Consider the following 9,662-nt stretch of genomic DNA (forward strand, 5'->3'; position numbering starts at 1 on the left):
ATATTCCCCTTCGGGGATGGGGCCACGCTGGGAAGAGCATCTGTGTGCTTAAATGCAGAAGGTCCCAAGTCACCCTAACCCTGGCATCTCCAGATGTGGCTGAGAGAGACTCCTGCTTGCAGCCTTGGAGGAGCTGCTGTGGACAGTACTGAGCTAGATGGACCAATGGTCTCTGACTCGGTAGAAGGCAGCTTCCTATGTTCTGGACTTCCTATCCACAAGATGCAAGGGTGCCTTCTTTCCCTCCCTAACAAGAGCTGTAACCTGTCCCCACACATTTGGGTTTAGGAAAGTGCTTCCAGGTCCAGGAGATCTTAGCCTCAGAATCTCTCATGTTAGAAATTAAGGAACCAGATATTAAGAGACAAATGTCTGGTAACATTAATGTGGGGGACACTTGCAGAAGCGAATCGACCAGCACAAAGAAGGTGTCCAGATGATCTTCCCCTACCTGCAGGTTCTCGCCTGCTTGTGGGACAGTGTCTTCTCTGTGATTGTGCCCAGGCTGTGGAACTTCCTTCATGTCCTCTCTCCTGTTTTCCATACATTATTTGTCTGGGTCTCTTGTTGGGGAGTATAGAATCCTGTTCTGTTCTTAATCTGGGCCAGCCTGGTCTTAATTCTGTGTTTGATTGATGTTTTTAATTATTTGTTGTTTTCATGGGATTTATTGTATTAATTGTTACAATTTGTTATATACTCTCCTAGGTTGTTTTAATGAAGGGCAGTCTAAAAAGTAAAAACAAATACATAAATAAATCATTTTTCAAGAGGATAAGAATGTATGGACTGCCTTGCTGGATCAGGTCCATCTCCTAGCATCCTGTCTCTTAGAGTGGTCAACCAGATGACTCTGGGAAGAAGTCCACAAGGAGGACAGGAAGGCAATAGCCCTGCCTCACTCTTTGCCCCCTTCCCTAGGAACAGATATTCAGAGGTATACTACTACTGAATACAGAGGTTCTATTACTGCACTACTAATATTTATATACATATACCGCTCTTCAACAAAAGTTCTCAAAGCGGTTTACAAAGAAAAATAAATTATACATAAATAAGATGCTCCCCGTCCCCAAAAGGCTCACACTCTAAAAAGAAACACAAGGTAGACACCAGCAATAGCCACTGGAGGGATGCTGTGCTAGGGCTGGATAGGGCCAGTTGCTCTCCCTCTGCTAAATATAAGAGAATCACCACTTTTAAAGGTGTCTTTCTGCTCAGTTGGCAGGAGGAGAGCAACTGGCGATATAATGAACAATCACAAGTGATAAACATCTTCGTTAATTCCCTACCCCAATGGAGTTCCAAAGTCATAGGTTAGTCTGGTTTGAAGGGGAAAAAGCCTAGAGGGATATTTGTTGGGGAGAACTAGTGAGCATGGAAGGGGTTTAAGTACCCCTCCCCACCCATTCTCCCCGGCAAACATTTCCTTCCCCTACCTTCCCATCATCCCAGAAAACTAAGCAACCTTTTCATTTGTCAAACCTGAAAGTTTCCCATCCAGATTCATTTTAAATACTTTCAGTGGAGGAAACTTATTCTGTCCTGCTCAGTTATACTCATACTTGAACAATTTCCTCCTTGTAATCAGTATATATGCGAGGATTACTTTTCTCTGTGGTTTCTTTAGAAAAGCGGAGTACTGATGCCTCCCAGAATGAATTATCCCTGTTTGCACTTAACCATTTGTTTCTGATTATTCTTTGTGACATTCCCCACTTCCCCCCAAACCTGCAAACATAAAGGATAATTTGTGTTCTCAGAAACTGAAAGCCTGGCAAAGTGGGCTCTAGGCCACAAAAGCTTCTACTACAACCCATACATTAGTTTTTAAGATAAGCCAGGATTCTGTCACTTGGCTAGATGCAGAGTTAACCAAAAGGGAAAGGCGAAGGGTGGTGTGCGCTTCCCAAGGAATTTGTTAGCTCTCTGTATAGCATTTGACAATACTGGGGACCTGACCAGGGTGATAGGTGTCTGGACAGCAGCATTTGGAGAAGGCAAATCCCCATCTGCTGTATCTTGCTTTTAAATTCTCCACCCCTTGTTTGATAGATCCAGAAACCCAGGAACTAATCCCCTCCCTCTCCCCAACTGATACAAATTGCGAATGTGTTTACACATTGCGAATGTAGGAGGAGGATGTGAAGGGGTACCTGTCAGACCGCATTCGCCCATGTGAATCTGCCAGGACCCTCCAGTCATCATCTCAGGCCCTGCTCATGACCCCACCACTAACAGAGATCCGGCTGTCGGGGATTAGAGACAGGGCCTTTTCGGTTGTGGCCCCTCGGCTTTGGAACACCCTCCCTGAAGAGCTTCGCCATGCTCCCTCCCTCAGTGTTTTTAAAAAACATCTTAAAACACACCTTTTTAAGGAGGCTTTTTAATATCATTCTTTTGTTATCTGGTAGGTTCTTTAGCTTCTTTAGCTTTTTATAATTTTCAGTTTTAATTTGAACCTAATAATTGTTTTTAATCTGACTTTTTTTAAATTTTAATTTTATTACTTGTATCTGTGTCTGTGTTATTTTTGTAAGCCTCCCCGAGCAGTATTGCACTGGAGGGGCAGGGTATAAATATTTTAAACAAACAAATAAATAAGGTTTGGCTTAAGGTTTGGCCTTCAGAGGTGGTTCTTTCCCCCCGTATCAAAGGTAGTAGTCATATATAAACCCTTTTCTTCTGCTGTCACTGCGTGTGGTTCAGCTGGGGTCAAGGACTCTTTTACCCTTCATAGAAAATGGAGTCTATCTGAGGCTTGATTGTAAAAAAAAAACACAGGTGTAGGTATGGAGGGAGGAGATCAAGAAGGCAGAGACACCAACAGCAAGGATGTTAGCCCCCCGCCCTGCACAAAGGAAGGGTATTTATAATTGCAGTAAAAGTATTAAGTTTTAAGCCTAAAAGTAAATAAATAAATAAATTTTTCTTCTTCAATCAAACAAACAAAAAGTCAGGAGGAAGTGGGTAACGTTCCTGTGTCTGTGTCTGTGTCTGTGTCTGTGTTTGGTTGGGGGTTTTGTTTTTTTTGACCAAGGCTTGTTCTGGGGGCTGTGTAGCATCGGCCTTTTGGCTAAGAAAGCATTTTCTACTAAAGTCTTCCATTTTAGTTTCTCTCTTGCCTGGAGACAGTGGGAGGAGTCAGCTAGGGCTGAGGTGAGTCATACCTGGTGGGAGGGGCCACATTCCTGTTTGTCACCATTTGAAGCCTACTCTCAATATAAGCGGCAATGACCAGGGAACTTAGCAATCAGGAATTAGCAAACAGGGTCATAGGAGTTTTGTGTGGAGTTTAGTGAGGAATTGTGCAGGAGAGATTGAAAGGAACCCCTTTGATTACAAGGAGCCTAGGAGGAATTGAAGGTACAAACTACTCTCTTTTTCATATTTTCAGGAAAGTAATTTTAAACTTTTGAATAGGTGACAGCTGCAGCTAAGACCTAACTTTCAAATAAACAATCTCCAAATATACTGAACAAGCAACACAACTAATCATGAAGATAGAAAGCCAGCAAGTGTTACTAGCTGACCTTGCTCTGAGACAAAGGCTTTAATCAGCTATATGGATGTCAAGCAGCATCTAGATAGGCTCTTAGGCAGTGCTGGGGTGGAGTCAGCTTTCATGGTGCATGTCGGCACCAATGAGGTTGGGAAGTGCAGTTGGGAGGTCCTGGAAGCCAAATTTGTGCTGCTAGGTAACAGACTGAAGTCCAGGATTCTCAAGGTAGCATTCTCAGAAATGCTACTTGTTCCACACACAGGGCCAGCAAGACAGGTGCAGCTGAGGGGTCTCCATGCATGGATGAGATGGCGGTGCTGGAGGAGGGGTTTAGATTTGTTAGGCACTGGGATACATTTGGGACAAGGTGAGCCAGTGCAAAAGGGACAGGCCGTATCCTTGGATCAAGATGGAACCAGACTGCTGGTGCTTAAAATTAAAATGTTCACAAAGTAGCTTTGAAAATGACCTGTGGGGGATAGCCGACAGGAGCTGGGCAGCATTCGGTTTGGCAAATGCCATCCCTTCGTGCGAGGGTGTAAATGCTTCAGATAAACCAGAAGGGGACAGAGCAGAACCACCTAAAGAGCAGACAGGAGGATACGCTAGGTGGTCAAAGAGAGCACACAGCCAGAAGCACTCACCAGATAAGAAATTCAGTGTATGGGTGCTTGTATGCCAAATGCCAGAAGCCTCTGAGCCAAGATGGGTGAGCTGGAATGCTTGATTGCTAATGAAAACATAGATATAGTGGGCATAACGGAAATATGGTGGAATGGTGAGAACCAGTGGGAGACGGTTATTCCTGGGTACAAACTCTAGAGAAAGGACAGGGAGGGGCAAATTGGTGGGGTGGAGTAGCACTGTGTGTAAAAGAAGGGATAGAATCTAACAAGCTAGAAAACCGAGGAAGACCAGAGTCCTCCACAGAAACTCTGTGGGTAACAATACAAGGCCTGAAGGGAAATGTGGTACTAGGGATATGCTATTGCCCTCCTGATCAGAACTCTTGATAGTGACTGGGAGTTGCAGAAGGAAATCAGGGAGGCTTCAAGGAGAGGCAAGGCTGTAATAATGGGTGACTTCAATTACCCACACATAGACTGGGGAAATTCACATTCAGGTAATGACAAAGAAGCCAGATTTCTAGACATGTTAAATGACTGTGCCCTAGAACAGTTGGTCATGGAACCAATCAGAGAGAAGACGACCTTGGACTTAATCCTGAGTGGTGCCCAGGACCTGGTGCGAGATGTCAGTGTTGTGAAACCTAACAAGTAAAGCCAATGAAGCTACAAGGGGAAGAAAACTTACTTCAGAAATTGGAAGGTCTGCCCAGATGAAGAGAACAGAATGGAACACGAACTCTGGAAAAAGAAATGCAAGGAGGCAATAAGGGAGGCGAAAAGAGAGTTGGAGGAACATTTAGCTAAACTCATCAAGGGGAATAACAAAAACTTTTTTAAATACATCAGAAGCAGGAAACCTGTCAGGGAGACGGTTGGACCGTAAATGATGAGGGAGTGAAAGGAATTATTAAGGAGTATATGGAGGTTGCAGAGAAGCTAAATGAGTTCTTTGTGTCTGTCTTCACAGCAGAGGATACTGAGTATATACCTGTTCCTCAACCAGGCTTTTCGGGGATGGAGGCTAAAGAACTGAGTCAGATAGAGGTGATGAGAGATTACATTCTAAATTGTCTGGAAAAATTAAACATTAACTAATTGCCAAGGCCAGGTGGCATCTACCCAAGAGTCCTTAAAGAACTCAAATGTGAAATTACAGACCTTCTTGCAAAAATATATAACTTATCCCTACAATCAGGCTCTGTACCGGAGGACTGGAAAGTAGCTGGTATAACACCAGTTTTCAAAAATGGATCCAGGAAATTACAGGCTGGTTAGCTTAATGTCTGTTGCAGGCAAATTGCTGGAAAGCATTCTCAAGGATAAAATTGTAAAGCATATAGAAGAGAACCAGCATGTCTTCTGCAAAGGTAAATCTTGCCTCACCAATCTTCTGGAGTTCTTTGAGAGTGTATCAACAGGTGTGTGGATTAAGGATGATTCAGTTGACATAGTATACCTGGACTTCCAAAAAGCTTTTGTCAAAGTTCCTCATCAAAGACTCTTGAGAAAACGTAGCAGTCATGGGATAAGGGGACATGTGTGGATTGCTAACTGGTCGAAGGACAGGCAACAGAGGGCAGGTATAAATGGACAGTTCTCTAAATGGAGGGAAGTAAAAAGAGGGGTCCCCCAGGGGTCTGTACTGGGACAAGTGTTCATTCTTTTATAAAAGATATAATAAGAATGATAATAATAAATTAATAATTATACATTAATAGATGATAATTTATTTGTTAGCTTCCCCATAACAATTTGTTCTCTGGGCGGTTCACCACACAGAATTAGAACATGCAGTAAATAAAATAACACATTAAACCATAACAGACAAAAAGGGAAGAAATAAAATACAAAATAAAATACAAAGCAGTTTAAAAACCTCACAGGGGAGGCTATTCCATACATGGAGTGCAACTACCGAAAAGACCCTCTGCCTAGTAGCCACCTGCTTCAGCTCGTTTGGCAGGGGCACCTGGAGGAGGGCCTCCAGACAAGAGCTTAAGGGGCAAGGCGCTCTCTCCGGGAACTTGGTCCTAAGCCATTTAGGGCTTTAAAGGTTAAAACCAGCCGTTTGAATTGGGCCCAGAAACGGACTGGGAACCCGTGCAGCTGACAAAACACTGGCATAATATGCTCAAAACGTCCAGTCCCAGTTAATCATCTTGCAGCCCTGTTTTGTGCCAGCTGCAGTTTCCGGCCTGTCTAGAAGTTGGGGTAAGCAGCGAGGTGGCCAAATTTGCAGATGACACCAAACTATTTAGGATAGTAAAATCCAAAAGTGACTGCAGTGAGCTCCAGAACCAAAAGTGGGGGTCAACATGCTGACTGGGGTAGTGGGCAACCAAATGGCAAATGCAGTTCAGTGTTGGCAAGTATAAAGTGAGGGGCAAAAAACCCCAACTTCACATATACACTGATGGTGTCTGAGCTGTCAGTGACTGACCAGGAGAAACATCTTAGGGTCATAGTGGGCAGCTCACTGAAAGTGTCAACTCAATGTGTGGCAGATGTAAAAAAGGCAAATTCCATGCTTGGAATCATTAGGAAAGGAATTGGAAATAAAACTGCTAATATTATAATGTCTTTACAAAACTATGCTGCAGCCACATTTGGAGTACTGCCTACAGTTCTGGTCACCATATCTTTAGGACATTGTATAACTGGAGAAGGTGCAGAACAGGGCAACCAACGTGATCAGGGGACTAGAGCACCTTTCCTATGAGGCAAGGCTACAACACCTGGGGCTTTTTAGTTTAGAAAAAAGATGACTGCGGGGAGACATGACAGAGGACTATAAAATCATATTTAGTGGAAGTGGATAGAGAGAAATATTTCTCCCTCTCACATACATGTTAACCAGGGACAGCCCATGAAACTGATTGCCAATTAACCTATGAAATTCTGTGCCACAAAATGTGGTGAGAGCCAACAGTCTAGATGGCTTTAAGAGATGCTTCAGAAGAGGAAAACATCAGGACTTCAGAAGAGGAAACTTCTCCAAAATGAGGGGACTAAAAAGGAAGCTAAAAGGGAGAGCCAGGAGGGTCAAATCACTCCAGAAAAAAATGAACGTCTATGGAGACATGATAGCGGTTTATAGCATCATGCACGGTGTGGAGAAAGTTGACAGAGATAAATTTTTCAACCTCTCTCGCAACATTAGAACCAGGGATCATCCCATTAAACTGAAGGTTGAGAAATTATTCCAACAAAAGGAAGAACTTATTCACACAGTGCATAATTAATCGATGGAATTATCTGCCATGGGATGTGGTGATGGCCACCAGCTTGGATGGCTTCAAGAGGGGCTTAGACAAATTCATGGAGGACTGGTCTATCAATGGCCACTAGTCTGGTGGCTATAAGCCATCTTCATCCTCAGAAGCAAGATGCCTCTCAATATCAGTTGCAGGGGAGCAGCAGCAGGAGAGAGAGGGCAAGAGAAGACCTCTTGCCTGTGGGCTTCCCAGAGGCAGCTGGTGGGCCACTGTGTGAAACAAGATGCTGGACTAGAGAGGCCTAAGGCCTGATCCAGCAAGAATGTTCCTATGCTCTGTAGCACATTTGGCTTGTTCTGTGGGCTAGATCACATGAATTGATCATTCTGTTGTCATGCTCTACAACACTGATACTGTTCTTTCTGAGGAGTTAAAGTGAGAATGGCCTGGGAATACAAATGTCTGTGTATCTACCATCTCTTCAACTTTCCTGGTAAGCCATTAAGCTAACCTGCAGGAATTGCTAGATCTGGTTGATCCAGTTTAGGGACTAAGTCAAGGTCACCCAATTTAGAACAAAGACTGGACCTATCAAATGTATTGTTCCCATCTTGCAGGAGAGTTCACAGGCATGCTAACCTGTTTGCTTAGGTGAATGTTCTCAGAGCAGTATCCTCTCCAGCCTTTTCCAGGGCTCACTACAGTGAGAAGGACACAAGAAAAGAGAGCAAAGGAGAACTCTGGGATTGTCCTGACCTTGGATGTGAGCAGCACTTCAGATTCTGCTCTGTCCTGCTTCAGGCAGTGCCGTCATCTCTTCGTGATCCAGACCCTGGATGCCCCAGACCCTGGACAGCTCCCAGAGCAACCAGTCAGCCCCATGGTCAGCACTGACCAGGAGCACACAGAAGTTAGATCATGCAACAAAAGAGAACGTTGCTCCAGCAGTGCCTCAGTGAACTGCAGGGTTTTGTAGCCTGTTACTCAGGTAGGGTGGCTTTGCCTTGCCCCTTCCATAAGCAGGCTTTGTGTTTTTAAAGGGGTCTTGCCTGATTTTGCAGACACCTGCTCTGGTGTCGCTGGGGGACCTCCACCATGGCCAAGAGGTCCTTGGAAGATTCCTCTGAATCCGAGGACACTGGCAGGCTGGGTCCTTGGGTTTTGACAAGGGAGGGGTCTGTAGCTCAGTGGCAGAGCATCCACTTTGCAAGCAGAAGTTTGAGCCAGGCCTCACCTGACATCAACCCAAGGCTGTTTTCAATGCCTAAGAGTTGGCAAAGTCACCCAGTCCCATCTTAACTCACAAGGTTAGTTAAAGGGAACCTCTCCTTGCTGCCCCTGCCTCCCAGGAAGGTACACTTCTCATTAGTATTATTGCTCCATGTATCGCTTGGGTTTGGTTTGGGTTCTTCTAGAGTAATTTGGAAAGTCCTCTGGAAAAAAAAAATTCCTTTGTGGAGCAATATGAACAAACAGCATGCTGAGTGGATAAAGGGGGTGCTGGTGGTGACCAATAGCTGCCCTTGGGTGAGCTTGGGTGAGCTCCTGGATATTGAATGGCTGTTTCACTTGGCATGGCCTGCCAGGAGTTCCCAGCCTTGGGTCCCCAGGTTTCTGCTTGCCTGCAGAAAGTTCCAAGTCCCCTCCCTGGCAGCATCTCCAAGATAGGACTGAGAGAGACTGAACTCTTGGAGAAGCCGCTGCCAGTCTGGGTAGACAGTGCTGAGCTAGATGGACCAAGGGTCTGACTCAGTCTATGGCAGCTTCCTCTGTTCCTATGCTGTTGCACCTCAACTCCCATCAGCCACTGAAGCCCAACTGCTGGGGACCTCATAGCAACACAGGATGCTGCCATATACTGAGTCAGACCATCGGTCCATCCAGTTCAGTATTGTCTACACAGACTGGCAGCGGCTTCTCCAAGGTTGCAGGCATGTATCTCTCTCAGTCTCAGCCCTGTCTTGGAGATGCTGCCAGGGAGGGAACCTTCTGCATGCAAGTCTGCAGGTGCTCTTCCTAAGGGGGATATCTTCCAGTGCTCACACATGTAGTCCCCCATTCAAATGAAAACCAGGGTGGACCCTGCTTAGCAAAGTGGGCAACTCATGCTTGCTACCGCAAGGCCAGCTCACTCCCCGCAGTTTATGAGGGACTGGCCCAGCATCATACAGCAAGCTTCATGGCTGAGGGAGGCTCTGAATACAGATCTTCCTGTTCCAAGAGACCAACACTCTAACCACTATGTTATACTGGCACTCAGTGCTATACAAAGAAGCCTGTCCTTTTGTCTTTTCTGACAACTCCCATCATCTCCAG

The sequence above is a fragment of the Hemicordylus capensis genome, chromosome 6 (genome assembly GCF_027244095.1).
Source record: "Hemicordylus capensis ecotype Gifberg chromosome 6, rHemCap1.1.pri, whole genome shotgun sequence".
NCBI classification, from domain to species: Eukaryota; Metazoa; Chordata; class Lepidosauria; order Squamata; family Cordylidae; genus Hemicordylus; species Hemicordylus capensis.